Source organism: Bos grunniens, chromosome X, assembly GCF_055505025.1.
Source record: "Bos grunniens cultivar Pamir isolate PY7600 chromosome X, Bosgru_T2T1.0, whole genome shotgun sequence".
Classification (NCBI taxonomy): Eukaryota; Metazoa; Chordata; class Mammalia; order Artiodactyla; family Bovidae; genus Bos; species Bos grunniens.
In genome coordinates this window covers 15,714,431-15,726,391 of record NC_141194.1, presented here as the reverse complement: position 1 = coordinate 15,726,391, position 11,961 = coordinate 15,714,431, and the positions used below count along the sequence as shown (strand labels likewise).

Sequence of the window (11,961 nt, the reverse complement as noted above, 5' to 3'; positions counted from 1 at the left end):
TATGCATTGTTTATTTGAAAATATTCAATGAAATCTCCTAGGTAATATTTGATCACAGGTAAAGCGTCTGCCTGCAATGCGGGAGACCTGGGTTCGATTCCTGGGTTGAGAAGATCCCCTGGAGAAGGAAATGCAACCCACTCCAGCACTCTTGCCTGGAAAATCCCATGGACTGAGGAGCTTGGTGCAGGCTACTATCCATGGGGTCGCAAAGAGTCGGGCACAACTGAGCAACTTCACTTTCACTTTCACTTTCAGTACCCTTGCAAATTTTTTATTGATAAATAGTGTACATACAGAAAAGTGCATGTAACCTAAATGTAAAGCTCACTGAACTTTCAGAACTTGAAACATGCTGTGGCCAATAACCAGATCAATAGAGAGGACTTGGGATTTCCCTAGCAGTCCAGTGGTTAGGACTCCGTGTTTCTACTGCAGGGGGCATGGTTTCAATCCCTGGTCTGGGAACTAGATCCCACAAGCCACATAGCACAAATAAGTAAATAAATCTTTACCCACAACCCCAGAAGCCCCTCCCCCAAATACTCATTCCAGACACAGCTTCTCCCCCTTGGGGTAACCAATAGCCTGACCCCTAATAGCAGAGATTCCTTTTGCCTGCCTCTGTACTCTATACAGTAGAAACTTATAGCCTGCTCTCTTTTTTCTTGACTTCTCTGAGTCTGCATTCTGTTTGTGAGAGCCTTCCTTATTACTCTGTGTAGTGATACATTGTTTCTTCTCATTGCTGCACAGCAATATAAATACATTAGAATGTGTTTATCTGCTTTCCTGTTGATGGACCTTTGGGTTGTTTCCAGTTGAGTGCTGTTACAAACACCCAAATTCATGTCCTTTTATCAACACACGTATGCACTGCTTTGGGATATGTACCCAGGAATTATTGGGTCATAGGGTAAGCAGGTGTTCAGCTTTAGTAGGTATCAACTGTTAGCAAACAGTTTCTTTGTGGTTGTACCAGTTTGCACTTCCACTAGCAGTGATGAGACTACTGGTTGCTCTACAGCCTCTCCTAAAATGTACTCAGATCACTTCCCTACCTACTAAGGGATGTGGTATCGCTGCTGCTGCTGCTGCTGCTAAGTCGCTTCAAGACACGGAAGCTCACTTGGCTCCCCCGTCCCTGGGATTCTCCAGGCAAGAACACTGGAGTGGGTTGCCATTTCTTTCTCCAATGCATGAAAGTGAAAAGTGAAACTAAAGTCGCTCAGTCGTGTCCTACTCTTAGCAACCCCATGGACTGCAGCCTACCAGGCTCGTCCGTCCATGGGATTTTCCAGGCAAGAATACTGGAGTGGGGTGCCATTGCCTTCTCCGTGGTATTTCTAGTGGCTCAAAATCCAGATTCTTGAACTAGACTTTCTGGGTTCAAATTCCTGCTTCATCCTTTAATAGGTGTGTGACTTTAGACACCTTACTTAATTTTTCTGTGCCTCAGTTTTTTCCTTCTGTAAAATGAGGACAATAACTAGATCATCTACCTCATAGAGTTAAGGATTAAATGAGTTAATGCATATAGAACACTAAGGATAGTGCCTGGCACATAGACAATACTCCATAAATCTTAGATATTACTTTCACTCAAATGCATCGAAAAAAAATCAGTTGCCACCAGTGCAGTAAGAGAGTTGCGTATCTTACTGTAAAAGAAATAGGAAGTTTCCCACATATCCTGGGAGGCAGTCAGATAAGTGCCACAAGGGGTCTCTGTATGCAGGAGCAAGATAGCATGCATGTCTCCATCTCGGGCTATGCCAGTCACAGGTAATCCTTGGGAACTTGTATGTGCAAATTAAACTAGAATGTCAGTGCTCCAAAATATTCATAGGAGAGTAGGAACCATGTATACAATCACTATAAATGACAATCTGGGCTTTATTTATTTGGCCCATGAAGCCACTGACATCTCTCCTCTTTAAGTTAGCAAATAACAGTTTTAGTGAATTCTTTACAAACTCTATAAACTTTTACAGTCTAGCCCTTGGAAAACTCCACTTTAGGAATTAACATAGATGTGGATTTCATTAAATAACTATACATTCAGTAAATATTCCACAGAGGAAAGAGAAATGGTAACGAATGATGATAGGAGAGTAGGTAGGAAGTTCAAAGACATGCAAAGCTGACACTCCAGTCTCCATGAGTGAGTCATTGGCTGGAATTGGCTTTTAATGTTAAATATCAGCAAATCAGCAAATACATTTTCTGTGTCCATCTTCTAGCTTTTGTTGTTGTTGTTGAGTCGCTCCGTCGTGTCTTTTTGCAACCCCGTGGACTGCAGCCCACCAGGCTCCTCTGTCCATGGGATTGTCCAGCCAAGAATACTGGAGTGGGTTGCCATGCCCTCTTCCAGGGGATCTTCCCCACCCAGGGATGGAACCCACATCTCCTGCATTAGCAGGTGGATTCTTTACCACTGAGCCACCAGGGAAGCCCATCTTCTATTACAGCTTGCACTGTGTTTAGCTGCTCAGTTGTGTCCAGCTCTTTGCGACCCCATGGACTGTAGCCCTCCACGCTCCTCTGTCCATGGAATTCTCCAGGCAAGAATACTGCGGTGGGTTGCCACACTCTCCTCCAGCGGATCTTCTCAGCCCAGGGATTGAACCCAGGTCTCTCTGGCATCACAGGAAGATTCTTTACCATCTGAGCCACCAGTGTAGCTTGCTGCTGATAAGTCACTTCAGTCATGTCCAACTCTGTGAGAACCCATAGACAGCAGCCCACCAGGCTCCACCATCCCTGGGATTCTCCAGGCAAGAACACTGGAGTGGGTTGCCATTTCCTTCTCCAATGCATGAAAGTGAAAAGTGAAAGTGAAGTCGCTCAATCATGTCCGACCGTTCGCGACCCCATGGACTGCAGCCTACCAGGCTCCTCTGTCCATGGGATTTTCCGGGCAAGAGTACTGGAGTGGGTTGCCATTGCCTTCTCCACCAGTGTAGCTTAGTGGGTCACAACTCTGGCTGCCTATTAGACTCACCTGGGGGGACTTCCCTGGTGGTCCAATGTACTCTAAGCTTCCACTGTAGACGGGGGTGGGGGAGTGACCAGTGTTTGTCCCCTGATCTGGGAACTAGTATCCCACACACTACTCAGTGTGGTCAAAGAAAATAAAATTACTTGGAGAACTTTAAAAAATTCACATTTCCCCCACCAAAAAAAAAATGCTCAGCTTCTCACCCAGAAATGTTGATTATGTTTGTTTGTCAGCAGGGCCCAGAATTTTTTTCTTTCTCAAGGTCTCCAAGTGGTTCTAATGGGCAGCCAGAGACGGGAAATATTTCCTTCTCAGTGTCACTGCAACAATCCTGGCAGTGCTTTCTGAATGGTTGTCTCTTGCAGTGGGGTCACAGGGAGGATCCTGAGTAGTTTCTGTGGAGTCTGTCTGGTTTAGTCAAGAAAAGTTCAAAACACTGGCTCAACTGATTTTTATCTGGTACATTTTCTCTCCTACCTATAACCTCAGAATATTCCAATCTATTTTAAGCCCTCCTGTGGTTTCTAAAGCACAATACTTTCCGAACTGAAGACTTACCATTTCAAATCTCATGGGCTATGATTCAATCCAGAGCAGAGCTAAACAGAACTTAAGTATCCCAATTAGGAATTGGATTGAAAAAAGACCCGGGAAAGTGCCCTTCATAAAAGAGTGAAATTGTGCTTTATGTGGTGGTTGTTGCTATCACCTGTGGTTTCAACTGCAGGAAAAATAGGAAAAAGCCATGGAACAATCATTGTATTGGGTCGGCCAAAAAGTTCATTCTGGTTTTTCCATGAAATGTCACCCAAAATGAAACCCAAATGAACTTTTTGGCCAATGCAATATTTGAACATGGGTACATGTGAATTTGAGATTCTGGCTCAGCCACTTGTTAGCTATGAGTCCTTGCCTTCTCTGAGCAGATGTTTCATGAAAGATGGAAGCATTAGCAGATCTCAGAAGGAAATTTTGTAGATTTAAAGGAGCTAATGTTAGTGGTGCTTGGCAAAGAGTGAGTCTCAAGTAAATGGCTGTTACCCTCATGTGTTATTCCTCTAAAGCTATGATGCTTCTGCATAGCAAACACCCCACCCCTAAATCTTAGTGGTTGTCTAAGATACCACTGATGTTCTTACTCATGTGTCTGTGGGTCACTTATGGCAGCTCTGCTTAAGGCTATGAATCAGACTGAGGTCTGTTCATATGTGTCTCATTTTGCAGTCAGCAGCTTCCTGGGGTATGCACTTCTCATGGCAGATGACAGAAATACAAGAAGACCTTGGCAGAAATTTGCAATGCCCTTTAATATCTCAGTGCAGAACTCATTAATGATCACTTGTGCCTACTTTCCCTTAGCCCGAGCAAGTCATATGGCGAATTTCAAGGACAATGGGATGGAGAAGTGTAATCTACCTAGTGAAACTATGGCACAATACAGAGAATAGAAGGAAAAATTATGAACAAATAATACATTCTTCCACACTTCCCTTCTGCAGAGTGTCAACAGAGTAGAAAAGAAGGGTGGGTAAGGAGGGAAGAAATAAATAGTTGGATCCCGTAGGAACTCTACCTTGTGCCTCATTTGTAAGCACTTGTCTGGCCTCCTTTGTAGAACTGCTCCAGCATTCCTTGCAGGCACAGAAAAGCAATTCTGTGGGCGTGGCAGCCTTCTGGATCCTCCCCCACTCCAGGTATTTGTGATGAGGGACACATTTCTCAGAGACAGTCTAGAATTCACCAGAAGCCTTCTTAAATTCTGCTTGCAAGAACACATCTAATTTTATTTAGGAAGACAAACAGAAGCAAGAGCTGGTGAAATTCAGCAAAAACAGACTATACTATATGCCAGTTGTCAAAATAACCAGATCTTTGTCTAAATTCTACCCCTTCTCTTTACCCTTTCAACAACTTTTTAATGTATGGGCGCTGTCTCTTATGATTTGCTCCAAATGACATCATCTCTTCTCCAGTATATAATAAAGTGTCCGACTCTTTGCGACCCTGTGGACTGAAGCCCACCAGACTCCTCCGTCCATGGGATTCTCCAGTCAGGAGTAATGGAGTGGGTTGCCATTTCCTTCTCCAGGGGATCTTCCTGACCCAGGGGCCAAACCTGGATCTCCAGCACTGCAGGCAGACCCTTTAACCTCTGAGTCACCAGGGAAGCACAATATTTCTTTGAGCCCCTTTTTTGGGTGGGGGGCGGGGGAGGCAAGAATACTGGAGTGGGTTGCCATTCCCTTCTCAAGGAGATCTTCCCGACCCAGGGATTGAACCCGGGTCTCCCGCATTGTAGGCAGACGCTTTACCGTCTGAACCACCAGGGAAGTCTTGAGTGTGCTATAGCTGAACATAAAATAGCCACATCTGTTCAGCTGCCTGGTGATTTTACTTGTAGTATCCAGCAAATTGAGCTATTACAGTGCTCCTGCAGTAAAAGGTCTCATTGTAACCTGATTCTATTTTCTTTTATTGAGAATCAGTTTTGTGTTTGGTTCACAGCTATTCATAACTAAACTTTGAGTTTCTCCACCAGTCTTGATGCCTGTTTCTAAAACAAATACTGTGCCTTAAAATTGGCCTACACAGATATTTTCCTTAATTGAAGAGTGAAAGATTTTTACCCCAATTTATTCATTTTTGTTTCTATATTTTTTAATGTATCTGACATGTGTGATGTTATGAGTATATACACCATAACTCTCCCCACAATCCTCAGGCATGTCACATCTTCAGACTTCTACCAATGTGCTTGGCATATTTCCAGGCCAAGGTGAAATCTGAATTTGCATACTCAAGACTTCCCAGAAACTCTCAGCTGCTCTGATGTCCTCACTTCTTTACCCCCACCTCTGTATCGCTCTGGGTATCATTGGGTCCATGAAGTTATCTGCATTTGATTAACTGAGTGGAAGCAGAGATAGGCCTCTGAAGGAGGATCTCAAATACATGAAGTTCATCTCTATTCTTTGTATTTCAGATGCATGGTATTTGTAAGTCACTATTTCTAGTTGCACATCTGATAGAAGCTTTGCTTCCTCCATATACACAAACACATTGTCACATATTATATCATGATGATAGAAATAATTGCAAAGGTAAAGTAAATGATGGCAGTGGTTACATTGTAAACAACTTAGTTAGAACAGGTCTTGGTTATGAGAGCATATGTAAGGTAAGGGTTTATTGAAGTATGAGAGAGAGTCGTATTGAAATCAGGGTGACCATTCCATGTAAGAAGACCAGGTATGTATGCCTAAAGGCATAAGTGGTTTCAACGTATTCATACTGAGGATAATTTTGGGGCATAGGAATGAAAAAGCAGGATAGATGGTGAATCATACAAATATCTTTGTAGAAAATGTCTCAGATCATCCTTTCGTTTGGTAAAATTAAATAATAGAAATCATTACACACATAAAGATGGAATTTGTCATGTGATATGAATGAGTAAAGTACTTAAAATTATCACAAAATGTTCTTTTCACCAGGCCATCAAGCTCTTTCCCTTGTTTTTTCACATTTTCTTTTGTGTCCTTCAGTAACTGGGTTTTGGACTGTACTTGATTTATATCCTGTTAGTATCATGTACAGAGAAGGCAATGGCACCCCACTCCAGTACTCTTGCCTGGAGAATCCCAGGGATGGAGGAGCCTGGTAGGCTGCAGTCCATGGGGTCACGAAGGGTCAGACACGACTGAGCAACTTCACTTTCACTTTTCACTTGCATGCATTGGAGAAGGAAATGGCAATCCACTCCAGTGTTTTAGCCTGGAGAATCCCGGGGATGGCAAAGCCTGGTGGGCTGCCGTCTATGGGGTCGCACAAAGTCGGACACGACTGAAGCGACTTAGCAGCAGTAGCATTCATTTTTGTAAAGGCCACTGCTTGAAGGACTCTGGACTTGTGTGTGCAATTGTGACTGCAATAAATAGGGCACAATTCCTAGCATATATGATAGGCTCCAGATCAATATTTGTTGAATGAATGGAAAAAAATAGTGGCTTTAGACTGAATTATGGTGGCAAATTTGCACATGCACACACACACACACACACTCTTTTTTTTTTACCATTATGGGGATGAACTGGAATACTTTAAGATGTAAAGCTTAGTTCTGGAGAAGGGAATGGTAACCCACTCCAATATTCTTGCCTGGAAAATGGAACGAGGAGCCTGGAGGGCTATAGTCCATGGGGTTGCAAAGAGTTGGACACAACTGAGTGACTGAGCGCCTCACTAAACTTGGGGGAGGGGTGCAGAAAAAAGATAAAAACCTTAGTTCTAAATAGGGATGCCTCTAATGATATTTGATTATTACGAACCCCACCCCCACCCCCATCCCCCATAGGGTTCTCTGAATCTGAACTGGAGCACCTTTCCCTGTCCTTGTAGTGAGCTGCAGACACTTGATCTCTCCAGTGGAAATTGACAACCTTTGCCGGCAGAAACCTGGTCTTATATCATCTTTGAAGTTCTCACTGCACCTAATTTAGGACATACCCATAGAGAAGGTACTATTAGTATCCCCATTTTCAGATGAGGAAACTGAGGTTAAGCAACTGAAGTCATTTTAAGTTAAAGTCAGATAGTTAGTGGTGAAGACAGTGCTAGTATCTGATCCCTGGCAGTGTGATGCCTGAGGCTCCTCTGCCTAGGGTAATGTATCAGAAAGGTAGCTGCTACCCTTTTTTCCCCCCAAAAAAGTAAGGTAGTCAACTATGAAATTACAACTCAAAGAATAAGAGTAACAAAACAACTAAATGTTCTAGACGTGCCAAGACATTGGAGTAACTTAGAAATTATTAAACTGTATTATTTCTGTCCTGGGTATTTACTCAACAAGATCCTGGCAAATAAATCCAATTCAAGAGACAGATTCAGGGGAATCATTTGCTTTTCCCTCTCTGTAGACACTAGATCGTTCAAGTGACAAGGAACACCTAAAAGGGAACCTGTTGTGTGAAATTAGAAGTATGGATCAAACAGAGTGTGGCCAGTCCTCTGGAACTGCCTGAAACTCTCCAGTGAGAAGCAAAGGGAAGTTTTCTCTAGTATGGTGATCCTCTCACAGCTGATGCCCCATCCTCTCTCTTCCTTTCGGCCAGTTTGCTTCTTGAAGCTAGGCAGAACATCCTTAAAGAAATGGGCGTCCTCTGCCTCTCTACTTTCAATTATCAGTAGTTTGGGAAGCTTTGTGGAGTCTGTAGGACATGGGCCAATTAGGAGAGAAACAGAGGGATGGGGGCAGTGGTGAGGGAAGAGACATACAGACGGAGACAGTGAGACATGGAGAGACACGGAATGACATTGAAAGTCCTTGAGAATGTACTGACTTTAGAAAGCCTTTTGAAAACCAATCACTAATTCAATATGATGAATTACCTTAAAGTAGCTTGTAGAGTGTTGCCTGAGAAGAACTGGAGGTCACTTCCAACGAAATAAATAAACCACAGCAAATGTGATGATGTTTTAAAGAGAAAAGGCAATTGCTAAAAATGCCCATCCAATTTCCATGACTTACTACACTCAGAAACAAGGACTACGTTTATTGATCTGAAGTGGTTCAAACAGTATTTTCTTTGTTCAAACCAATTTAGCTGGAGGAAAAGTCAAGAGTTTGCCTTGTGTGGGGGCGGTGGGGGGGGGACTGTGGAGAGAAAGAGATTCTTTACATAAAAACCTGTTGTTTTTCTATCCTAGGGCCACTCACCTAAGAAGAATAACTGGGTTTCTATTCAAGCAAAGCAATTTTTGCCCCTAATCACTATTGGTTTAGCTCCAGGCCCTTGAGACTCAAAGCAGGTTTGGAATTAGCAATATCAGTATAATCTGGGCATACATTAGAAAGGTAGACTCTCTGGCCCCACCCCAGTCCTAACTGAATCATAATCTAGTTAATCATAATCATAATCATGAAACGATTCATATGCACATTAATGTTTGAGAAGTACTAGTCTAGACAAACATGGTTATTTAAACATTTGATAGACAAAAGAGATGGTTAAATAAAGGAGGAAATACTATCTGATAAAAGCACTTTTGTCCAAAGATTTGTTGGTGTTGATAAACTTGCTCCTATCCACTTAAGCCAGGTTTGAAGTAAAAACTTAATAGGCCCATTCTGAAATGACTTTTACCAGCTCCAGTGTCCTCATGGTTGACTGAGCTCCAACAATTGGTTGCTGACTTTGTTTGTGTCCCCAGGTGAGCAGAAATGAGTGAACAAGCAGAAAAGAGCAGTTCCGTGCGAGAGAGACCTGCACGTCAAAGTTCTCCTGAGAAACCAAGTGAGAAGGAACTGAAGCAAAAGAAGCGGTTGGATCGGCAGTTAAAACGGTTGTCATTTCAAAATCCCGGGCCTCAGGTAGCCAACTTTAATCCTGCAATAAGGCAGCAGATAAAGAAAGGGCAAATGGCAAAGAAGAATGAGTTTGTTTCTGTAAAACGCGAAGGCAACAAGTATGACAAAAAGGGCAGGCTCACCTTCAATGAGGCTGACCTGTGTGACTGCCTTGATGAAGACTGCCTGGGTTGCTTCTACCCATGCCCCAAGTGTAACTCCACCAAGTGCGGGCCCACTTGCCGCTGCAACCGCCGCTGGGCCTACGACACCATAGTCAATGAGAATGGGGAGGTCATCAGCAAGATGCCATTCGACCTCTCCGAATAGGACCAGCCCTCCAGGCTGATCAATTTTCTCTGCTTTGCAGTTAAACCAGCCTCTTTCTCCTGGATGAATTTTAGGACTGGGGGAAGAAAGTTTTAAAAATAGAGTTTAGACTAGTGTTCTCTGAAGCCATAGAACCCTGTGTAATGCACTGTCCTTCAACCTTCCTGCTATGATGACTCAGATTCCTCCCCTGGTATCCAGCAACTCCATTGCTACTCTGCTCTCAGATTAAAAATCCCTTTCCTCTTTGCTGGTACCTTAGGAGATGGAGTTTTAGGATTTTTAGAATTCTGTAGCTGAGAGCTTGTCTTGACATAGAACATATGTTTATAATAGCTAGTTACCGTTAGGATCTTACACTTCATCAATTCTAAATCAGAATTGCTATTTGGATTGACTTGGCACTACATACTCATAGTCTCATTTTTTAGTGTTACTGTTTTAACAATACTAAAATGAAATTTCGTTTTTAAAAAAAAAAAAAAAACCTTTAATAGGCCACGTGGCCCAACATATGAGCACAAAAGCAGAGATTCAATTTAAGTGATATCCAAAATGCCAACTGGAAGCAGACTTCAAAGGACAAATTTTAATCTAATTGTCACATAGAAATGATTTAAAAGCATTTTTTTTTTTTTTTTTTTTTGGTGGCTAAGGTTACCAGCCACACAGAACTGGCCAAGGTGGTACAAAATTCCTAAGGCCTAAGTTGCATTTGGTCTTGGAGGTACAGGATTTAAGGCAATTCAGCTAGAGTTTCTGCTGACCTCAGTGAAGATACCATCTCAGAAGACTGATGTGGAACATCTGGGCCAGGTTTGGCAGCTATTGTGCAAAACTGTTTTTAGGGAAAATCTCTATGAAAATGTTCACACCCACAGCGTCATCGGGAAAGTTTCTCTTCAGTCATCTTTGATACCGAGTTTTATTCAAATGATCTGTAAGGAGAAAATTGCTTTTTCCACTTTTCCATGTTTATTTCTCATGAACATTTAATTGCTTCTTTTGAAGCGTTGGATTCGGCACAAAGAGACTTTCCATTGAACACAGTTGTGCAGGCACTGGCTGAGGCTGCAGACGTAATGGGCTAAAAATAGACCGAAGGCCCCTATCTCCATCCCACCAAATGGCTATGTATGTTTACCCACTAGAAAATATTCACCTGAGACCACTTTTGCCTCTGACTAACTCACCCAATATCTCTGTGTGGCAAATTCATGAATAAAAAGCATTTAATTTTCTTTACTTTGATTTTTGTGTGTGTCAGAAAGTGTGTGTGTTTTGGACCCAAGAGAAAAAAAAAACTTTTCCACACTTCCCTGAACCAAATCCATGTTTTGTTGTTTGGCAAACACCAATCACTTTCCATCAGAAATTCCTGATAATAGTGATATTAGGTTGGTACAAAATTTTGCCTCATCCGCCATATTCACCTGACCTCTTTCCAACTGCCCACCACTTCTTCAAGTATCCTGACAACTTTTTGTGGGGGAAAGGCTTCCACAACCAGCAGGAGGCAGAAAATGCTTTCCAAGAATTTAATCAAATCCTGAAGCACAGATTTTTTAAAAATTATTCATTGATTTTTAAAATTTATTTTTTAATTGAAGAATAATTGCTTTACAGAATTTGTTGTTTTCTGTCAAACCTCAACATGAATCAGCCATAAGTATACATATGTCCCCTCCCTCTTGACCCTCCCTCTCATGTCCTTCCCAATCCCACCCCTCTAGGTTGGTACAGAGACCCTGTTTGAGATCCCTGAGATATACAGCAAACTCCCTTTGCCTATCTGTTTTACATATGGTAATGTAAGTTTCCATGTTACTCTCACCATACATCTCCCTGTGTCCATGAGTCTGTTTCTCCATTGCTGCCCTGCAAAGAAATTCTGTGGTACCATCTTTCTAGATTCCGTATATATGCGTTAACATATGATATTTATCTTTCTCTTTCTGACTTACTTCACTCTGTATAATAGGCTCTAGGTTCATCCACCTCATTGGAACTGACTCAGATGTGTTCCTTTTTATGGCTGAGTAATATTCCATTGTGTATATGTACCACAACTTCTTTATCCATTCATCTGTCGATGGACATCTAGGTTGCTTCCATGTCCTAGCTGTTGTAAATAGTGCTGCAGTGAACGCTGAGGTACATGTGTCTTTTTCAATTTTGGTTTCCTCAGGGTATATACCTAGCAGTGGGATTCCTGGGTTATATGGTGGTTTTATTGCTAGTTTTTTAAGGAATCTCCATACTGGCTTCCATAGTGACTGTATCA

General features: G+C 42.3%; 1 pseudogene across 1 annotated transcript; it reads left to right on the top strand.

Annotated features, from left to right (window-relative positions):
• The first annotated feature begins 9,206 nt into the window (after positions 1 to 9,206).
• On the top strand, positions 9,207 to 10,918 carry LOC147339856 (ARL14 effector protein-like pseudogene; annotated as a pseudogene). The gene has a single exon (XR_015158824.1). The product of XR_015158824.1 is annotated as an ARL14 effector protein-like pseudogene (transcript).
• Positions 10,919 to 11,961: the final 1,043 nt, after the last annotated feature.